Source organism: Myotis yumanensis, unplaced genomic scaffold, assembly GCF_028538775.1.
Source record: "Myotis yumanensis isolate MYYU_CA2020_CCGP unplaced genomic scaffold, mMyoYum1.0.hap1 SCAF_2, whole genome shotgun sequence".
Classification (NCBI taxonomy): Eukaryota; Metazoa; Chordata; class Mammalia; order Chiroptera; family Vespertilionidae; genus Myotis; species Myotis yumanensis.
This window is the reverse complement of record NW_027223753.1, coordinates 75,207,396-75,229,695: the sequence shown is the minus strand read 5'-3', so window position 1 is coordinate 75,229,695 and position 22,300 is coordinate 75,207,396. Positions and strand designations below refer to the sequence as shown.

General features: G+C 42.9%; 1 long non-coding RNA gene across 3 annotated transcripts in view; it reads left to right on the top strand.

The window, feature by feature from the left end:
• The window catches only part of LOC139003589 (uncharacterized), a 161,109-nt gene that overhangs the window by 66,246 nt on the left and 72,563 nt on the right, over positions 1-22,300 (top strand). For all 3 annotated transcript variants that reach the window (XR_011470267.1, XR_011470266.1, XR_011470265.1), the window contains exon 4: positions 20,153-20,415. This is a non-coding gene — a long non-coding RNA (uncharacterized lncRNA). The remainder of the gene's footprint in view (positions 1-20,152; positions 20,416-22,300) is intronic.

Genomic DNA, 22,300 nt, shown 5'->3' with positions numbered 1-22,300 from the left:
CCTCCGTTTCAGGGACTGAGATATCAAATAACTTAATTTTAATTTTAACACCTATTCCATTTTGTTTTTGCATGAAATATTATTGTCAGCACTTATATGGAAGCCAGTGGTCCAATTTTAGTATTATTTTTTCATCTTCTGCATCCTATAATCCCTTCTCTTTTGTTACACACACACACACACACACACACACACACACACACACGATACTTTGTTTTTACAATAAGTGTATAAATATACCTTGTGTGTATAACAAAAATATACTTTCGCCCTGGCTGGTGTTGCTCAGTTGGTTAGAGGGTCCCCCTGAGCTTCGAAGGGTTACAGGTTCGATTCCTGTCAGGGCACATACCCAGGTTTTGGTTCTATCCCCAGTCAGGTGCATTCAGAAGGGAACTAATCAATGTTTCTCTCTCATATCAATGTTTCTCTCTTCCTCTCTCTATCTAGAATTAATGATGAGTATATCCTTGAGAGAGGATTAATTCTCTCTCTCTCTCTCTCTCTCTCTCTCTCAGAATAATTTATATACAAATTTGAAGTTACTTGGTCAGGGGACTATGTGCATATATATGAAATTTCAATTTTATCAGCTTATATTACGTTTTGACTAACATTTTTGTCAGTTGAACATACACTATAGGTATTAGCTAGAGATATCAAAATATTTAAAAAAACATACAACCCCTGACAGTGGAAAATGAAAGAAAGTAAGAAATACAATAAATTGAACAGCAGGTACTCATTAATAAGTGAAATAAGTTTTAAAATTTAATGCTTTTATACAAAGGACATTTACCCCAAAGTGAGCTTATGCTATAACTTCCATATACTTTTCCTCAAATATTAGGATTTTTTTCCTCTCTTTCAGAGGGCAGTTAATACATTTTTATTTTTTATTTTTTATTTTTTTTTACTGTTAAGTTTACTGCAAATGTAAGTTTTTGGTCAGATTTGCCAGTCTTCAAAGGGACGTCTCAAGGGGTTTTGTGTCTGTGTTGTAGGGTGTGTGCAAGGCTTTTTTTTTTCTTCAAGACTGACTTCGGAATGCCCCACTCTTTTGCCAAGTGGCATTAATTATCCTTCTGCTTCTAGAGCACTGGGCTGCCTGGCAGGGAAACCTCCCAGTTTCTGGAGTCTGAGGCACAGGGTTGGTTTGTTGCTGTGGCATGGTGGTAATGCAGGCTCCTACACAGCTGCTTCAGGACTCAGCCTCCAGACTCTGCGATTTTCTTAAGCCCTGAGAGGGGATTTAGAGCACCTGGTGAGGGGATGCAAGGCGCCACCCCTCCGCTTTGTCATCCTCTCCTCCCACCCCCTGTGCTTCTGAGAACCACCCAGCTGCAGTGTTTTTGCCTTGAAACCATTTGGAGCGGCTGGAATGGAGGCCACCCAGAGCTTCTGGGAGCAGCTGTGGCTGCAGGTCTCCTATTGGCCAGAGCAGAGAAGGCTCTCACTTATCTCCACTGAACACGGGTGGTCACGATCCCTTAGGATAAAGCCATTTCTCACTGTCTGGGGGTGGAAGCTATTGTCCTCCTTTCCAGCTTGTTGTTTGAAGTCATTTTGTTAGGCTTCCGGCTTCTGCTGACTCACAGACACACACATGAAAACTCCCTCCCTCCCCCACCTCTTCCCTCCCTCATCCCCATTTAATGGCTTTTGAAATAACAGAAGATAACAAATCTCCCTGCTAGGGCTTAAACAGTAAGTAGAAGGAACTGTTCACACAGGTCCACAAAGTACGAAAAACTTCATCCAGCCTTCCTCTTTCCCTGCGAACTCTATTTCCTTTCCTGTCTCCCCTCCTTAAACATTCTGGCTGAGCCCCAAGCCTAAATGTGGCTCACATATGATTGCAGACACATCATTCACATTGGGGCTCTTTGTAGATGAACAAGTTGGAGGATGCCATTTTTGTGTCCCCAATAGAAACTTCCCATTTCTAATGAATATTTTATAAAGACACTTCTTCACCTACCTCTCTCATTTGGGCTGAACTGTAATTAAAATGAATGAAGAACTTGATTCCTGGTGTGTGCACCTGGACTCTTTGTGGAGTCTCTCTTAGCAGTCTCTCTCAGGATTTCTAAAGCAGAAAATCAAGCTTATTCACAATAGAAGCTTATAGTTTTAGAAACCGCATGGATAGGAGTACTGTAATTTGCAAGATTTGGCAGGCCATCAATGAACCCAGTAGCCACAGTGACCAAGACTGAAAATGGAGAAAGTCAGCTCTCCTTCTTAATTACTTTTAAACCATGTTAGCACATTCTCAGGGTCAGAACACAGTTCACATATTTCATTGTAGTGATTTTTTTTCTTGCAATAAAATAATGTTCTTCAAACTAGAACCAGAGGAATGGTATATGATCAGTCTCAAAGAGGTCAGAAGGGGGAGGGGTGCATGGGACTGGATCAGAGAAGGTGAAGAGAGTAGCCAAAGAGCATAGATACATAGACACAGACAACAGTGTGGTGAAGGCCAGGGGAGGGGTGGTGGGGGCGGGTGGAGGTGGGCAAAAGAAGAAAAATGGGGGACATCTGTATAGCGTCAACAATAAAAAAAATAATGTTCTTATGTTGTTTTAGCACAAACAGGACTTTTTATTCATTGAGGAAAAATCGAAAGAGTGTGTAGACAGCATTCCTACATGGTAGCATTATAAACTTCCTACTATTAGTAACATGTACTCATTGTGTACTTAGAAAATTCCCAATATATCAGATCCCTTTTGTGTGGGTCACTACTTGCCCAACTAAATAAATTACTTGACCAATAACATGTACACCTTTCTCAATGATATTTTAGACTAATATAAAGATTTAAAATAGTCTCCGTCCTCTAAATTCTTGTCCTCAGTTCAAAAGGGCTGGAAAACCATTTTCTCATGTTTTACAACACAGCTCCCAGGACCCTAGGCTTCATTATTCTTTATAATTTTCAAAACGGACTGTTCTTTAGGTAACCATCCGTTTCTAGACCATCTTAAAACAAGCCACAGACTGATACAGATATTCTGCCAGTGTCTAGGCAATGGAAGGTTATGGAAAGTAGATCATGTTCCCTTGGGTGGTAGGTATGATATAAATTCTAGATGTGTTTGGCATAAACATATACAGCTCCTAGTACGAAAATCAGAAACCTTTCAATTTCCCTAAGGCCCACCTCCCTGTGCTTGTGCCTTGAGTGCAGATGGTAATAGAGGCAGGCTCTGTGTGGAAATGCTGGACATCTCTGCTTAGGTTAGAGCGTTTGCTCCGGGCCTCAGGGGATAAAGACAGAGGCTGGTTTTCTAGCTTGCCCTGGAGCCCTGGAGCCTTTGCAGACCGAGGTAATGGCCTTCCTGTGCAGCATCTTGCCTGCAGCCTCCCACAGTGCAGGGAGAGGGAGTGGGGAGCCGAGGGAGGAGGGAGATAATTCAGCCTCTGCTAAATGTCAGGCACAGTGCTGGGTCCTGTCCATACATTTCACTGAATCTGTTCCACAGCCTTGACAAGGAACTACTTTACAAATGATGCAACACAGAACTTCAGGGGTCAGACGTTGGGGCCAGACATCTCGGGTTTGAATCCTGACTTTGCTACCTTCAAAGTACGTGGCAGCCCAGGGCTTCACTTTCCCCATTGGGAAGTGGGGATAGTAACAGAGCCAACTTCAATTGTTTGTTGTTGGGATAAGTAAATGAAGTATTATAAAGTGCTTAGAAGAGCACCTGCCCAGTACTATTAAGATCAGTGTTTGTTAAATAAAAGAGAGAGAAATAGGTTAATGAACCTGCCCAGTTCATATAAGTAAGTAGCTGGGTTAGGATTGGGACCTGCGTTTGTTGGCTTGAAAAAGGTGATCTTTTCACCTCACCATCCACCATTCTCCCTTTCTTTTCTTCCTAGTTACATTTGAGTCCCCAGATTCTGAGTCCGGCTAGAACCAGAGGGATGGATACATGAACAGTTCTCTTCATTCCCCCTCACCTTACCTGATCAGGGTGGCTTTGTGGTCCCCATATAACTCTGGTTTCCTTTTTTCCTTGTCTTGGTAGGGACATTCTAGGGCCTGTGACTCGGAGCTTAAACATGTAAGGCTGTGCATGTAGGCAGGTGATAAAGATTTTCCAAAAATCTCTGGGGTTGCTCAGGATTTAAGGATGGACCCTTTGTTTCATTTTTTTTTTACATTTATTTTTCAATTATAAGTTGACACAGTATTACATTAATTTCAGGTGTACAACATAATAATTAGACATTTATGTACCTTATGAAATACACCACCATAACTCTAGTGCCCTTCCCTTTGATGTTTCTTACTGTTATTTTGTGTGTTGGTTCTTTTATGTTCTCAAAAATAGAATCCTGTTTCAAACAAATTCTGTCATTCACCTCTCATTGTCCTCATTCCAGGCAGTGGGCTCCCTGCTGAGCACACAGGTAACAGCTCATGAGTGTTTGGATTGAGGAAGGAGAAGATCACTTTTAATGGCTTTATTCTGTCTCTAAACATAGAGTGACACAGGGCAGCTGTTTTTCCTCTTCATGGTGGCAGGATCAAGAGTTTATGGTCTGGATTTGGGGATTTTTGACATGACCTTGCTTGTCCTAGCACTTTCTGCTGGGCTTTTCAGTTCTAAGCTTATGTCCCTCTATCTTAGGTCTTCAAATGTTGTGCATTTGGCATGAACCTGTATATCTTCTGCCAATTTCCTTCTTTATACTCTCTCTTAAAAAATGCTGCTAAATATGGAGAATGTATTTACACAGTCCTTAGGTGTGACGACGAGGAACATAACATTTGGTCTCCACTAAGGAAAATATGGAAAGGGGTTTGATTACTCTTGCCTCAGTCCCACCTAACTCACCCACACACATCCAGTTTATTTTGGACAGGAGTTTCCAATAATGGTAAAATTTATGTAAACTGCAATGGCGTTTTTCACTAAGGATGCAGAGTCTTTAAGGCAAGACAACACTATTAATAGAATGTGGATGTGTGTGGTTTATTTTTGTTTTCAAAATGGAAACGCTTCTTTGGGGTTTTGGCATGCTCTTTGATATGTTGAAAGATGAGAAAACATCATTTGGGAAACTCAGCACTTATACCATATTAGGAAATTTACAGTGCCTCAGATTTCACATTTAATGTTTTAATTGCCTGGTTTGGTAATAGAAAAATTTCAAGCTTCTCTCTTTCATTTAGAGTTACCACCATTTTTTTTGCCCCCCTCTCCAGTGGTGGGCTGCTGCCAGCTTCTACTTCCTGCCCCAGCCCCAGCAGGGTCTGAAAAAGGAGTTCATCACATGTCCTTTGGAACCAATATCATGTTGGCTTCTTACATACTGTTTTGTGTGTGCAATACCACACATGCAGTTATTTCCTGTGGTTCTTGAAAATATCTTAAAAGTGCAACTGAAATTGAGTTTATTTTTGAAGCTTCTTAGTTATCTTTGAGCAGAGGGTGCTACTCTGAACCTTATGTAAAGTACAGAAGAAATCAAAGAAAGAGCTACCATCTTGGTCTGAGGGCAGTATTTAAGAGACACACCTAGACATTATAAAAGAGATAGAGGGAAGGAGGGAGGGAGAGATGGAGAGAGAGAGAAAATGAGAGAGAGAGAGAGAGAGAGAGAGAGAGAGAGAGAGAGAGAGGGAGAGAGAGAGAGAGAGAAGGAGAATAGAGAGGAGAGGAAAGAAGAGAAGTTAGGTTTAGGCTTCTGGAAAAATTAAGACCTAAAATAAAGTTGACATTTACTCTTCTTATAAAAACCTTCCTAGAAGAAAACAATGAAAAACAATGATGAAAGGACTTCAAAAAGTCATTTCTTGTGGACAATAAAATGTGGAAGGAGCAATCCTATATGTCATCTCTATAAGTCATACAGAATCCACGGTTTAGAAAGGAAGTTTGCTCTCAAATAGGAATTAAGACTTTAGCATTAAGCAGCTGAGAGTGGGGATTCCTTTCGTTTTCCATGGACAGGTCTCTCTAAATATTATTTGCAATTAAAATATTAATATTACTTTTAAAATCCAAATATAATTTTGAATTATATAGTGATCCATGTTTATTGAAGAAAATTTGTAAAATACAGAAAGACCTCCAAAATAAAATAAAAATGAAGTGTAATTATATAAGCTAGAGAGAATTTTAATATATTTCCATTTAATATTTATTTCTATGTGCTTATATCTATATGCATTTTTATATGTGGGATCACAGTGTATACAGTTTTGAATTCTTTCTGCATAATAAAATAAGATGACATTTGATGGTTGTATTGTAATTCTTGGCGGGACTTTATCACAATTTACACTAATAAAAGAGAAACATGGTAATTAGCGTACAACCACTACCCTTCCCATTGGCTAATCAGCATATCCTTATGCAAATTAACTGTCAGCCAAGATGGCGGCTGGCAGCCATGCACTGAAGCGAGCAGGGAGGCTTGCTTGCTCCAGCCGGACCGCAACATTGTATCGATGTTTTCAGCAGCGAGGCCTCAGAGCTAAAGCTGGCCCAGAATAAAAAAAAAAGAAAGAAAAAAAGGAGCGGTTGGGAGCTTCAGTCACCCCCTTCTGGAAAACAGCCCTCAGCCCCTCACCCAGACTGGCCAGGCACCCCAGTGGGAACCCCCACCCTGATCCAGGACACCCTTCAGGGCAAACCAGCCAGCCCCCACCCGTGCACCAGGCCTCTATTCTATATAGTAAAAGGGTAATATGCCTCCCAGCACTGGGATCAGCGGAGCAGCGAGGCTCCCGGCACCGGATCAGTGTGACAGGGGGCAGCGCCCAAACCCCCTGATCAGCCCTGCTCGGTGCCTGATAGGGGGGAGCTCCCCAATCCCCTGATCGCCCTGCGGCTCTGTGTGTGACAGGGGGCAGGGCCACAACCTCCCTATCTGCCCTGCTCTGTGCCTGATGGGGGGAGCTCCCCAATCCCCTGATTGCCCTGCGGCTCTGTGTGTGACAGGGTGCGGCGCCCCAACCCCCCCCCCCCCGCCCCCCCCACGGGCCCTGCTCTGTGTGTGACAGGGTAGAGCCATAACCTCTCCATCGGCCCTGCCCCGAGTGTGACAGTGGCGGCGCCCCAATCCCCTGATCGGCCCTGCTCTGTGGGTGATAGAGGGTGGCGCCCCAACCCCCCTCCATGGGCCTTGCTCTGTGTGTGACAGGGTAGAGCCATAACCTCCCCATTGGCCCTGCCCTGAGTGTGACAGGGTGCAGTGCCCCAACCTCCTGATCCGCCCTGCTCTGTGTGTGACAGGGGGCAGTGCCCCAGCTCCCCTATCGGCCCTACTCTGTGAGTGACAGGGGGGAGCTCCTCAACCCCCTGATTGGCCCTGCTCTGTGCGTGACAGGGGGAGCTCCCCAACCCCTGATCGACCCTGCTCTGTGTGTGACAGGGTAAGGAGCCCCAACCCCCCCTGATGGGCCCTGCTCTGTGAGTGACTGGGGGCAGCTCCCCAACCCCCTGATTGGCCCTGCTCTGTGCATGACAGGGGGTGGCGCCACAACCTCCCCATCGACCCTGCCTTGAGTGTGACAGGGGGCGGTGCCCCAATCCCTCAATCGGCCCTACCCTGAGCGTGACTGAGGGTGGCATCGCAACCTCCCGATCCACCCTGCTCTAAGCCTGACCAGGGGCTGCACCTAGGGATTGGGCCTGCCCTCTGCCACCCGGGAGCAGGCCTAAGCCAGCAGGTCGTTATCTCCCGAGGGGTCCCAAACTGCGAGAGGGCACAGGCCGGGCTGGGGGACCCCCCTTCCCCCCCCTCGAGTGCACAAATTTTTGTGCACCGGGCCTCTAGTTTATTTTATAATTTCCTATGGATTTTTTGCTATACTAATTGTGTTGTTCTTGGTGGTGGTTTATTGTGTTGGGTTAAGCAATGTTATAAAGAGCATCTTTGAGTATGAATAGTTTTTTCATTATCCTGACTATTTTATCAGATTAGTGTTCTACATGGACCCCTGCAAATAGTGGCAAATTGCTTCCCAAGAAAGTTGTACAAGCTCAACATTGACATTTCAGAATGCCCATCTAGATGCCCAGCTAGATACTGACCTCCCTTTTTTAAAAAAGATTTCCCTAATATGGCAGGAGGAAAAATAATATCTTCTTTATTACTTTAATTAATATTTCTTTGTGAATTATTTGTATTGTTAGAAATTTTATTCTTATGTTTTATTGGCAATTTGCTTATTGGATTTTTTAAAATAAATTCTTTATAAGCACATTTCTATTTTTCTATTGGGATTTTAATGATTACTTTATTGATCTCTGTGTGTGACTTCTTACATATTCATAATACTAATGCTATTTGTGGTTTGACTTATTTCTTTTTTTACACAGACATTAAAATTTTAAAATTTGTCTGGTGATAAATACTTTGTAACATCATTTTTCTTTTTTTCCCCTTTAGTTTTGATCTTCTCTTTCTTGTCTCTCTTGCTTTACTGCATTTCTTCAGAATTTTATTTCCGTTTCTATGTAATTTGTCTTTATAATTCTCCAGCCCACTTTTCCAAATTAATGTCCTTAATGGGGATTTCTTTACTATTGCCATATGCCTTGGAAATTCCACTTCCATCTCTGTGCACATGCTTCTACCACTTGGCATTCTTTCCCAGGCTTTTCTTTGTCTTACCTTTTAAAACAGAGAAGTTAGTTATAGTCAATTAATATTTGACAAAGGAGGCAAACATAAAATGGGGTAAAAATAGTCTAGTCAATAAATGGTGTTGGGAAAATTGGACAAAAAATTAAACTAGACCACCTCCTTGCACCATGCATAAGAATAAACTCAAAATGTATTAAATACTTAAATATTAGACTCAAAACCATAAAAATTCTAAAACATAGGCAGTAAAATCTCAGATATTTCCCAGCAATATTTTTTTTCTGATATTTCTCCTCAGGCAAGAGAAATAAAAGAAAAAATAATCAAATGAGACTACATCATACTAAAAAATTTTGTACAGCAAAGGAAACCATCACCAAAATGAAAAGACAACTCACTGAATGGGAGAACATATTTGCCAATCATAAGAGGTGAACATCCAAAATTCATAAAAAACTTATACAACTCAACACCAAAAAACTCCCCCCAAAAAATCTTGTTAAAGAAATAGGCAAAGGACCTGAATAGACACTTCTGTAAAGAGAACATACAGATGCCAATCCTATATAATAAAAGCCTAATATGCTAAGTGTCTGGTTGTCTGTTCAACCAATCAAAGCATAATATGCTAGTGATATGCTAAGGCTGGTCAACCACTCGCTGTGACGTGCACTGACCACCAGGGAGCAGACATTCAACCGGTCGACCAGTAGCTATGATGTGCACTGACCACCAGGGGGCAGATGCTCCGACCAGTATGTTAGCTTGCTGCTGGGGTCCAGCCGATCGAGACTGAGTGAGATGGGCTGGACACTCCCTAGCACCCTCCTGTGGTCCCTCCCTGGCTGGCCAACCTCCTGCTTCCCTCCCCCGCTCCAATTGTTCACCCATGGGGTCCCTCAGCCTGGCCTGTGCCCTCTTGCAATTTGGGACTCCTCGGTGGGGCACACTGACTGTCAGGTAGTTCCACCCTATATAATAAAAGGCTAATATGCAAATCAACTGAATGGCAGAAGGACCAATCACTATGATGCACACTGACCACCAAGGGGCAGAAGCTTAACACAGGAGCTTCCCCCTGGTGGTCAGTGTGCTCCCACAGGGGGAGCACCATTCAGCCAGAAGCTCTGAGCTGGGCTCATGGCTGGCAAGTGCAGTGGCAGTGGCGGGAGCCTCTCCTGCCTCTGCAGCAGCGCTAAGTATCCTGCTCAGGAGCAGGCCTAAGCCATCAGTTGGAGATCCCCTGAGGGCTCCCGGACTGCGAGAGGGCACAGGCTGGGCTGAGGGACCCCCCCGCCTCCCCGAGTGCATGAATTTTGTGCATCAGGCCTCTAGTACACATATAAGATGTTCAGCATCACCAATCATCAGAGAAATGCAAATTAAAAACCACAATGAGATATCACCTCATGCTTGTCAGAATGGCTATCATAAAAAAATCAACAAACAACAAGTGATGACGAGGATGTGGAAAAAAGAGAACTCCTTGTGCACTGTTGGTGGAAATGCAGACTGGTTCAGCCACTGTGGAAAACAGGATGGAATTTCCTCAAAAAATTAAAAATGGAACTGCCTTATGACCTAGCAATTCCACTTCAGGGAATATATCTGAAGAAACCTGAAACACCAATTCAAAAGAATATATGTACCTCTATGTTCATTGCAGCATTGTTTACAATAGCCAAGATCTGGAAACAGCTCAAGTGCCCATCAGTAGATGAGTGGATAAAAATGCTGTGGCACATCTACACCATGGAATACTACTCAGCTATAAAAAAGAAGGAATTCTTACCCTTTTTGACAACATGGATGGATCTCGAGAGCATTATGCTAAATAAAATAAGCCAGTCAAAGAAAGACAAGTATCACATGATCTCACTTATATGTGGAATATAATGAAGAAAATAAACTAATAAATAAAATAGAAACATACTCATAGGCACAGAACAGACTGAAAGCTGTCAGAGGGGGAGAGGGTGTGGGACTGCGTGAAAAGGTACAGGGATTAAGCAAAACAAACAACTGAGAGACACAACAGTATGGTGAATGCCAGAGGGAAAGCGGGGAGAGGTAGGTAGAAGAGGGTAAAGGGGAGATAAATGGTGATGGAAGGAGACTTGACTTGGGGTGGTGAACACACAATACAATATACAGTTGATGTATTGTAGCACTGTACACCTGAAACCTATATAATTTTATTAACCAATGTATCCCAATAGATTTAATAAAAAGAAAAGAAAATAAATAGAGCAGTTAGGTCACCTCTTTAGAAAAGTCTCCCCTGAATACTTCAGCATGCAGTGATCTGTCCTTACTCTGCAGTGCTCATTTGGCACTTCTCATGCACAGACTTAAATCTTTAGTTATGCTGCCATCTCTGTATGTTTGTCACCCTATGTCGACTGCCAGGCCCTGCAAGCACAGATGCTGTTGTTTCATTCTCTGCATAGAACCTTCCCGCCTTGTGTACCCCAAGCACACACCTAAAACAGCTTCCCATGCATGGGACAACAGTACTCAGAAAAATGTTGTTGATTGATCACTCTGGTGGTTCTTTTTCCATCTGGTTTCCATTTCCTTTTGCTTTTTCATTTCTTCTTCTTATTGGTTTTCTTCTTCAGGATAAGAAATCACTTGGTATATTTACTTGGGAAACCATGTCCTCTACTTGCTCCCTTCTCTCTGAAACATTACCTGATGCCCTCTTCGTAATGTGTCATGTTCAACTACCACAGAATCTTGAAGTTCAGAAACTGGCTAGCTAGCTAATTTCCTCATTTTTCATTATATAATTTTGTTTTCTTGGCAGACTAGTCAATGTGATTTTCTAATTCTTAGTACACTTCTTACCTCTCACCTCCTCTGCCAGCTCCACGTGTTTTTAACCCAGACTTGGCTCTTCAGATGTGTGAGGTCCTCCCCACGTTTTAGAAAGGGCGTGGCACATATGTGGAAGAATAAAGAGAAAGCACTGAATAGTGAAACGTGGGCCCTTATTGCACTAGAAGATCAGGAGGAAAGAGGTGGCTGAGTTACTTTATTCAAGAAAGGCCTTATAGATGCGGATGATTATGGATAATGATGTATTGGTGAGGTTCACATGGAGCATGGGGAAAGAGAGGGTATTTAACAGTTGGAAGGAGAATAAACTAAGGCCCAAGAACTGTTAATAGTACACAGTAGTATTTGGTGGAAATGAACATGGTATGTAAGTGGAAAATTGAGGCTAATAAGAATGGCTGGGCCCAAAATGGGGACGAGGGGAACATAATTATCTGTCAGAAAGAAGTAGGCGCTCTTCCTCCCTGGAGCAGGCACGTGCCTTTCCTCTCCCCTCCCCATCCCCCTCTTCCTAGGCATATTACCTTTACCTTTCTCTCTCCTAAGCTCCAAGGGCCCTTCTGTTGCCTCTGTAACTTATTTCCTGAGCCCATTTCTTCTATGACTCACTTCTTCTACCTCTGTGACTTTCTAAATATGTTCTCATAGTTTAAAGAAAAATATAAAAAGAAGCCCACCTATGCTATATATGGCAGTATACCAGGAATATCTATAGCCCCCCAGTTTCCTTCTTCAGTTTCTGTCCCTGCAATTATTCTGCCTCTCATAGCCCTTCTCCTTTCTGCTCTTTCTTATTTAGCCTCCTCCTGGAAATGACATTTCACATAGACTTATTAAAATGTTCACAAAGAATTTCACAAACACTCATTTGGTGCGTCTTTTATGGTTATAATAATCACGGGCAAGCATTGCTACATCACTTGAAAAGCGGGAATCCGAAAAAAAAGAAAAGAAAAGCAGGAATCTGAGGTTCACTGAAGCCACAGAACTAACAAGCAGCAGAACTGGACTGCGAGGCTTGAGCCCAGATGTGGTTGGTGCTCTTTGTGATCAATCATGCCATGCCTGCCGTTGTGATCATTCATTCATTCAATGGCTTTTGGTAAATCTTGAATGATCACCTCCTATATGCTGGGCTCCAAGTTAAGCCCAAGTTGAACATGGCACACTTCTTGCTCCTTCTTTGATTTGGATGAGAGCATAGACACGAAGCTGACAGAGAATTAGGTGACGATGCTGAGCTGGGAAAGCCTGGGTGCTGCGGTTGCACCTAGAAGGACTTTAAGGCTGAAATTGTTGCAAGGACTTAGGCTTCCTGGAGTAAGTGATATCTTATTTGAGATATTAAGATAGGAGTAAGTAAGTGGGGTGTCCTTCCCCTCTCCCCCAGTAATCAGCAACATCAAGGGCTAAAGGTAAGAGAGGATAATGGTAACTTTGGGGAATTAAGAATAGTTGAATTTCCCTGGAATGCGGAGTGTAAATTGGAGAATGGCAGAAGACGGGACTAAAGAGGTAGGCAGATGCCAGGCCATGTGTGGGTTTGGAAACTATGATAAGAGATTTGCAATGAGGACTCATCTGAAAAGTCTGGAACCTGAGTGGCACGATCAAGCGGGCAGGGCAGAAGGGTTTCTCAGGTGCCATGGAGAGGATGATCAGCCATAGTAGAGCCCTTAGCAGAGGTAGGACAGCAGTTCTCTTGTTCAGTGTCTGGAGTCATCTGAAGGACTCAGAAGGGCAGAGCTAACCAAGGTGGAAAGTCTTACCTGGCTTGGGTCTCAAGTTAGGAAAATAGCTTAAGAAGCCCTAACGGCAACATAGACCTGACCTTCAGACTACCTCTGTCCAGCTAGGTTACCAAGGCTAACTTTGATTTTATTAAAATTGACTACTTTTTTCTTTGCCTCCAAGTCATGGGTCTAAAAAAGCAAGCTTTAAAAAATAAAACCGCAATATACACTTTTTCTAAAAGTTTAGAATAATGTTAAAGTATCTATCTACAACAAATATAATTAAAAAAAAAAACCATCTGTAAAACACAATGTGGCTCAGGAATTTTGCATTACGGATTGGATTCACCAAGAAGACCATGTTGCAAAGCTTGGTGGAGAGGCAAGCGCCCCTGTAGGTAGTCAGCGCGGGCTCAGCCTGCCAGGGCTCCTGAACCTGTTGACTAATAGAGCTGCGTTCTCTACTAAAGAAAACACTTTTCTCTTGTAGTCCTTTCTACATTTTTTTTTCGTAAGCAACTCCCTTTAGAGAAGACTTCTTTAATTTGTCCCTTCCTTTCCCCCTAAAGAGGGATGGTGGATTATTTCAAGGAGCAGCAGAGGGTGGGAGAGGAGACAATGAGGACCTAGGTCCTTGCAGTCACCGGAGAACTCTGAACTCGCTGTGTCCCCCTTCAGCGTCCCTCTGGTGGCCTCCGTGTTTCTGTTACCTTGGTAGAAAGAATATGTGACTCCCCTGCCTGCCTTGAAGTCTCGTTGCCATGGAAACTTCCATTCCACACACCTGATTCACGTATCATGCTTGGCTAAGTCCAGACAGAGGTCACAGACTGGCATTTGCCCTTTGTTTCCCCTTCTTGTGTTTGCCAGGCGCTTAAAAAACGGATAGGGATAGACGGGAGGGTGGGCACCGTGGTGTGTGAGGAAGCTGTGTCAGGGGTAGACGCTTGGGGATTTGAGAAGATAATCCTGTGGAGGGAAGAGCGGAGCAAATGGAAACGTCTGTGTCCTTTTAAGCTTCTCCTGGACGCAAAGGCTTTGATCCTGTGGTGTGTCTGACGGTAATTTTCTGGATTTCTGGGTGAGATAGGATATGAGTGAACAGATTCAGGGAGCTGTTGTTCCTTAGTGAGTTTTTCTGTCCCATGTTCACTGAATTGACTAATAATCTCAGCTCCATGGTGAGCATGTTGGGGCTGTGACCTGGGTTTAGGCGAAACATCAATTAAAGCTGTGAACTAAGAATTCAGGCCTCCGATGACACTTTTTCCTGGGCTCGCCTTTGATATAAAGCGTAATCTTTTAGGAAGCACAAATAATTTGTGGAAATTATCGCTCATGAGGGGTCAGTACCCTGGCTGGAGTACAGTTCTGTTTTCCCTCTGATATTTTCTTTTCCTCTAGTCTAAGTCCTTTAATAAGTAACTTAGCGAGAAAGGGCCCTGGCAGAGAGCAGACTAGTCACCTCCTCCCCCAGCCAGACTTTCTCTTTCATAGGTTGTCATTTTCTCTTGGTTCCTGTTTATGCAGCAGAGTTTTAGAAATTAAAAAAGAAGGTGTTGAAATTGTCATGGTAATCAGTCCTCCTAAAACATTCGGTTTCACACCTTATGTGGGTGTAGGTAGGTATCACTCCTGCCTTGGCAATGGAATGAGCTCCCCAGTACCTGCCCTGCCTTCCACCCACTTATTCTTCTGTTTCCTCTAATTTGTTAATAGCCCTAAGTAGGTGGCCTTCATTTACAAAGTGCACCCGCACGCAGCAGTCAGGAACTCTAGTTTGGAGTCAGTTAGACCGGAGGGAAAATCTCCGTTGTGTTCTTGGACAAGTGTTTTTATCAACCTCAGTTTCCTCATTTGTGAAATGGTCTTAACGATAAATGCTGTGATTTTTAAAGAGCTTGTGACCTAATATCTTTGTTATTATTAGCTTGCTAGGTCATTTTATAAATAACATTTACAGTATTTGAAAGAATATTCTCACCATCAGTACTGCCGATTTTTATTGTTGTTATTGACTTTGGCATAGGCGAGAGTAGACACAGGCAAAGAATATACTAGTAAATGGTGAATTGGAAGAAATAGATAATTCTTACCCCAAATAGTGCACACATATTCCCTCTCTGTCATTCGTGTGTGCACTCTTGTTCTGTCTTTTGAATCTCACTGCAAGTTCAAACAGCAAAATGAAAAGGTTGTACACTTCCTGGGAGACAGAATGCTGCCACAGAGAATGTCTGGTTTAGAGAGAGAGCAGTGATGCCCCGCCAGCATTTCCAGGCAGCCTTGCGGGGATGAATGTGAATTCCTATTCGATAACGCAAGGGCCATTCTGATCTTCCTGCCTCAACTGACTTCTTGCCTCCTCATCCTTCCTCTTGTAACATTTTCTCTCTTTTTAAAATTGTGGTGAAATATACATAACAGCCCTAGCTGGTTTGGCTCAATGGGTAGAGCGCCAGCCTGCAGACTGAAGGGCCCCAGATTCAATTCTGGCCAAGGGCACATGCCTGGGTTGCAGGCTTGCTCCCCAGTAGGGGGCGTGCAGGAGGCAGCCAATCAATGATTCTCTCTCATCATTGATGTTTCTATCTCTTTCTCCCTCTCCCTTCCTCTCTAAAAATCAATAAAATATATTTAAAAAAGAAATATACATAACATAAAATATATCATTTTAACCATTTTTTAAATGTACAGTTTAGTAGCATTATATACTGTCACACTGTTGTGCAAGCATCACCACCATCCATTTCCAGAACTTTTTACATCTTCCCAAGGTAAAACTCTCTACCTATTAAGCAGTAATTCCTAAGCCTGCTTCCCACCACCTTTGTCAACTACCACTCTTCTTTCAGTCACTATGAATTTGATTGCTCGAGATACTTCATAGTAGTGGGATCGTGCAGTATTGCTCATTGTGACTGGCTTATTTCATTTAGGATGATGTCTTCGTGGTTCATTCATGTTGTAGCAGGTGTTAGAATTTCATTTCTCCAAAGGCTAAATGATATCCCATTGTATGCACACACCACATTTTTTTTTTTTTTTTTTTACTTGTTCATCGCCAATGGACATTTTGGATTATTTGCACCTTTTGGCTGTTTTGAATAATGCTGCTATAAACACTGGTGTGCAAATATCTGTTTGAGTACATTTTCTTCTTTTTATTCTGGTAAAGATGATAAAATGTGAGACTGGATCAGGGTCTTCACTGTGAATTCTTCAGTAGCAGTAAAACTGATTATGCTATGCATTTTCCTTTTATTTAATGTGGTAAAAAACAAAACATAGAATTTACCATTTAAACCATTGTTAGGTGTACAGTGGTGAACAGCAATGGGTACAGAGTTTCAGTACTGCAGGATGATGGGTTTGATTGCTCCAGGGGCCTCATATAGGTGGGGTGATACAGTGTCTGTCCTTTTGTGAGTGGCTGATTTCACTCGGCATGATGTCCTCCAGATTCACCCATGTTGTAGTATATGGCAGGTTTTCCCTTTCTAGGGCTGAACAACTTTCCATTGTATATACCCCATTTTTTAAATGTATTCATCTGCCAGTGGACATTTGAGCGATTGTGAATAATGCTGCAGTGACTGTAGGTGCGCAGATATCTCTTGGAGAAGTGGAATTACTGGATCATATGTTAATTCTATGTTTAACTTTTTGAGAAACCTCCATACTGTTTGCCATCCCCGCACTGTTGGTGGGAGTGTAAAAATTTGCATTCCCACCAACAGTGCACAAGGCTTCCAATTTCTCCACAACTTCATCAACACTTGTTATTTTTCTATTTTAATTTTTGTAACAGTGGCCATCCTGATGTGTGGGGGGTGATAAATCATAGTGATTTTGATTTGTAATGAAGTTTCTTAAAGCAGCTTTAAAGAGCATATTAAAAGCAAACAGACGGACTGAGGTAATAGTTAGTTTAGGATGGAGAGAAGCTTGGGAAACCGTGGGGTTCCCAGAGGAGTTGTTTGATCTCCTCTGACAGTTCTCTGTGTGCTGGGAAGAGTGTGCTGTCCTTTGCGCTGCTGTCTCCTAGGCCTGGAGGTCCAGTTTGGCTTCAGTGGTGTGGCCTGGCCGACAGTCCGTCGCCCTCTCATCCTTTTGGAGTCCTGGGTGGTTAGTAAGCATTTTCTCAGAGCAAGTGACTCAGAATTAAATGTAGCTCCAGATACAGAGTTATTTCAAAGAACAACGATGCCTCACTCTTTTTTTAACCATTTCTATGGACTACTTCTATGTGGATTAAAAAAATATCAATGCTGAGCTAAAGTCAGCATTCCTTCTTTGATTCACTCAGCGGCATTAATGAAATACCCAGGACAATTCTGTCCAATAGAAACATAATGCAAGCTGTATATTTGATGTGACATATTTTCTAGTAGCCATGTTAAAAAAAATAAGAAGGAAAACAGGTGACGTTAATTTTAACAATACATTTCATTGAACCTGACATACCTAAAACATTGTCATTTCAATACGTAATGAATATGAAAAATAGAGATAGTCTACTTTATGTTTCACACTAAGTCTTGGTAATCTGCTGCTCATTTTAAACTCAGAGCCCTTCTCAATTTGGATTGGCCACATTTCAAGTGCTTGAGAGCCACGTGTTTCTCGTGGCCAGCTTACTAGACAGAACAGACCTAGCATACCCAGCCAGGGATATCTGAAGCCCAGAAAAGGCCAGCCCTCAGCTCTGCCTCATGGGCAAGATGTATCAGTAAAGCACTGATAATGGTGTCCAGAGCTTGTGGAAGAGATGGGCACAGTGGTACCGAGCCCAGAATTGGGGCTCCCAAGCCCAGAATTAGGTTGGTCTGCCACCCCTAGACCTCATTCCTTTGAACTAGTCTCCTGTGGGGCGGGCGCTGAGCTGGAGTTTGGCATGGGCCCCAGCTCATCAGACATTAACTTTTTGCCTCCTGTGTTAAGAGAGCCGCTGCCAAGTTTACTTTTAATTATAAGCTCTGCTCTGGCCCTGGGTCTGTGAGCAGGGATTTTAGCACCACAACCTCACTGCTCTCCCGCCGGCCTTTCATTCCCACAGGCGGAATCCCTCCCCTCTCTGGGCACTGCTGGCCTGCACTCCACCTCAGTCCTTTGAGCTGCTCCCCAGGAGAAGGTCAAAAGTGTGGTGCTGAGAGAAGGACTTCATCTGAACACCCTTCCCCTCACCTCTGGGAAGCGACGCCAATAGCTCTAGTTGTTGAGGGGAAGGTCATGTCCTTGGACGGGCTCCCCTGAATCCACCCTGTGGCCTCCCTGACCACCCTCATGCCCAGGTCCTCAGGGAGCTCCAGAGGCACCGGCTCTGGAGGCCCTGCAGCCAGACAAGCCTGTGCGGCTCCCCAGCTCCCGCGTGGGGAAGGAAGGGTGGCCAAGACGTGTTTACAGAGAGCCGGCCAGGAAGCACAAGGGAAGAGGAGGAGCTGTTTCCACTTATCCTCCCACCTCCTTTTGGCTTTCTCTCCTGGCATTGCCGAAGGCCAGAAAAGGGATGGGAATTTGGCAAAGTGAAAGTATATCATTGTATTCCCCCCCCCCCCCCCCCCACAGCCCTCCATCTCATCTCCCTCCTAAGGAAGCCAGGCTGGACTTTTTTCTACCCAGTTTACTTAACACTCAAGAGACTCGAAATTCCTTTCCTGCTGCTGGTGTGGAAGAGGCTTGGAAATAGGTTCCTTTCCAGGAGATGAGTGATATGGCAGAAAGACAAGGTCAGATGAGGCCAAGGGCCGGGAGCCAGAGTCTTACCAAACTCTCACAGGCAGCACTGTGACGGCCGGACTTGCTATGCTGATGGAGAAGGGGTGGCCTTGGGCTCTACCCTGTCTGGAGTCTTCTGTGATAGGTGCCGTTAAGGGAGATGAGGGACTTTGGGGGAGGGGGCAGGATGAGTCTGGCCCTTCCGAAAACTGGGCTAGTGTATGTTGACATGTTAAAAGACAGAACGATTAATATTGCCAGCCTACTGTAAGGCTCTATTTCTTTTAATAATATTTTAAACTTTACACTATTAACATAAATTTCTTTGGGACTTGTTTATACCTTGCACCCATAGGAATCAGATCCCCAGTGTAAGGATTACAAGAATCTCAATAATTACCTAATTTAACAAGGAGGCCAAAGTAAAATATTTCTTCTCCCAGGAAAATAAAGTAAATGAAAGCAGATCAACTGCTCTTCTCATTATTCTAAACTCACAAATCTGCTAAGACTCAAAGTTAACTTTATGATGTACTTTAGCTGAGAGTATTTTTATGAACAAGAACTAACATCGAGAAGTTAGCTCCAGGAAATGAAAAGATTAAGACAAAGGAAAAGGTCACACGATTTGAATGTCACACATGCATACTTACTTGGTACTGGAATAATGACAGAGAATCCTTTTGACTGCTGTGACCTATGGTCCTATGCATTTCGGTACCAACAATATTTTTTTTTCTTTTCTTTTTTTCTTTTTAGCTTCATGAGATGTTTGAGTGATAGTTTGAGTCCCTTCAGCAGGTCAATGGACCAGCCTGGAAGCTAGCTGGAGTTATAACACAGGCTGTGGTCACACACCACGAGTGACAAGCCAGGCCAGCAAGACTGTGGGCTCTGGGTTTGAATCCTGGCTCCACCACTAATTAGCCCTGTGTTAGATACTTAGCCTCTCTGAACCTCATTAATTTTCTGTGAAAATTAGAATTATAAATTTATATTTATGGAGCTTACCCATATAAAGATGGCTCATTGAAAGTGTTTAGTCCATAGTTCCTGACAAATATTAAATTAGGAGGAAATATTAATTGCTTTTAATACTTAAACTAAAAATGCCAAGTTTAACTGGCAATATATAGCTGCCCTTGTTTATTTCTACCAGTAGCAGAGAAATACATTGTTTGGTTGACACTTGCTTGGCCTTTTTGAAAAAGTCTTTAATTATGTATTATTTTTCTTTGCAGCCTTGCAGGTGTGTGGTGTGTATGTGTAGGAGAAGCCAGTAATTACCCCATGCTGATGGAGCTGACCAAACACAGTCTTTCCCATGGGCAACTGAAAACATAAAAAAATAAAATTTAAAAAATTGGAGGTTACATAATTGCCGTCCCTGGAGGAGGAGGAATGTGGAGATCATGGAGTTTCTTGTGGCTTTTGGTTGAAGGTGTTGGTGAAGATACAGAGGTCCCGCTGAGTAGATGAACAGGATGCTGTTGCTTGCTTTGAAGTGAGTAAACTGGTCAAAAGTACAAGTGGGAGGGGAAGTTGAGGTTTAATGAAGGGGGTCATTATTAATGTTTCCATGGTTTTAGCCGTTTAAAAGTTGGGAGTGTAGGTGAGGTTATTGGTTGAGGGTAAAATAGCCCACAGACGTTCAAGCAGGGTCAAGTTCAGTCTTTTAGTCTTCATTTTAATCTGAAAATAGGGAATCAAGGCTTTTGAGTAACATAGCAAAGGGATTGCTTCATAATTCCAACAGCGAATGCTAATTATTGCATGTCCACAATGGCACAAGATTCAGAAAGCAACACCATTCTTCTCCAATCCCAGTTATCCAAAGATTTTTTTTGGGGGGGGGGGGGAAATAATATTACTGGTTTGGATTACTATTTCTGCTTTCAAAAGGATTTATATTAACTTTCCCAAAGCCTGCATGGAACCCAAAACATTAACTTTCTTTTTTATTGATTTCAGAGAGGAAGAGAGAGGGAGAGAGAGAATAAAAAACAACAATGATGAGAGAGAATCATTGATTGACTGCCTCCTGCGTGTCCCCCACTGGGGATCTAGCCTGCAACTTGGGCACGTGCCCTGATCTGGCATAGCAGCCTCCTGGTTCCTAGGTTGATGTTTAACCACTGAGCCACACCGGCAGGGCCAAAACACTCACTTTCAATGCAGAGGTGGTGTCTTTCCCCAACTTCCATAAATTGATCTTGAATCCATTGCTTTTATCTTTCTTGTATAAGGAATAACACAGCAGGCTTTCATTTATTTGATTAGAAGATAGTATTGCCTTTGCCATTGGGGATTTGGCCCTCTTGATTCTAGAACAGGGTTGGAAAAAACTATTAACCTCCACCTACCCCCCACCATGTGTGTTAAAGTAAGCTCATGTTTTGTTTTATTTCTAAACATTAGGTTATTTTCCCCTCCAAAGACCCAAGGGATATATAAAGCTAACTCTACATTTTCAGTAATAATTTTGGGGTAGAAAGAACATGGAGAATTGAAATCTATAAACTAAAACCCAATATTTAAAAACCTCTTTTACTTCTCTGCTTTTAAATGTCAGCAAAGGATGGGAGAGTGAGAGGGTTAAGATATTAATATTTAGTGAGTGCCCATGGTTTGGGAAACTTGGAGTTAGAATCTTTGGATTAGAAGTTTCAGGCCCAAGAATTGCTATTGATTAGGCAAATATAATTAAAAGCAAGATTCATATTCACATCCATATAATTTTTGTTCACCTTTTCCCATCCATGATAATCACTTGGGGGATATTTACCTAGTTCTGACCTGGGGGAATAAATGAATCTCTCTCTCTCTCTCTCTCTCTCTCTCTCTCTCTCTTTCTCTCTCTCCCCCTCTCTCTCTCATCTCTATCTCTCAATCCTGTATCATCAGTTTCAATCTTCATAAGTTGTAGGAGCTAGGAATGTCTTTCTTCCCAATATTGGCCTTTTTTACATTGGTAGTCTAGGGATCAAATTTGGAACTCTGGAGGGAGAAGAGGAACAGTGGCAGTTTTCTTTAGCCTGTGAGCTCAGGACTTTTGCAATATCTCCGAGTTTCTGTTCGACGTGGCTCTACCTGGAACGTAGATAAAGAACATCTATCATTACCTTCCATCACCCTTGCCTTATTCTAAGCAACTCTTTTCTAATAGCGTTGCCTAATTCCTCCACCCCAGCCCCCTTCTCTTCATTGAAGAGTGGGATGAACATCTTATTGCTCTCTCAACCGGTTTTCATTCAGAGTATTGGAGAGTTGCCCTTTCAGTGTGTGTGTTGGTGGTGCAGTTCACATGGCCTCTCCCTGCAGTCTGCCTGCACACTCTACTGCCTCAGCCAGTACCCTCAGCTCTCCTAGGGCTTGTCTCTAGCCTAGTC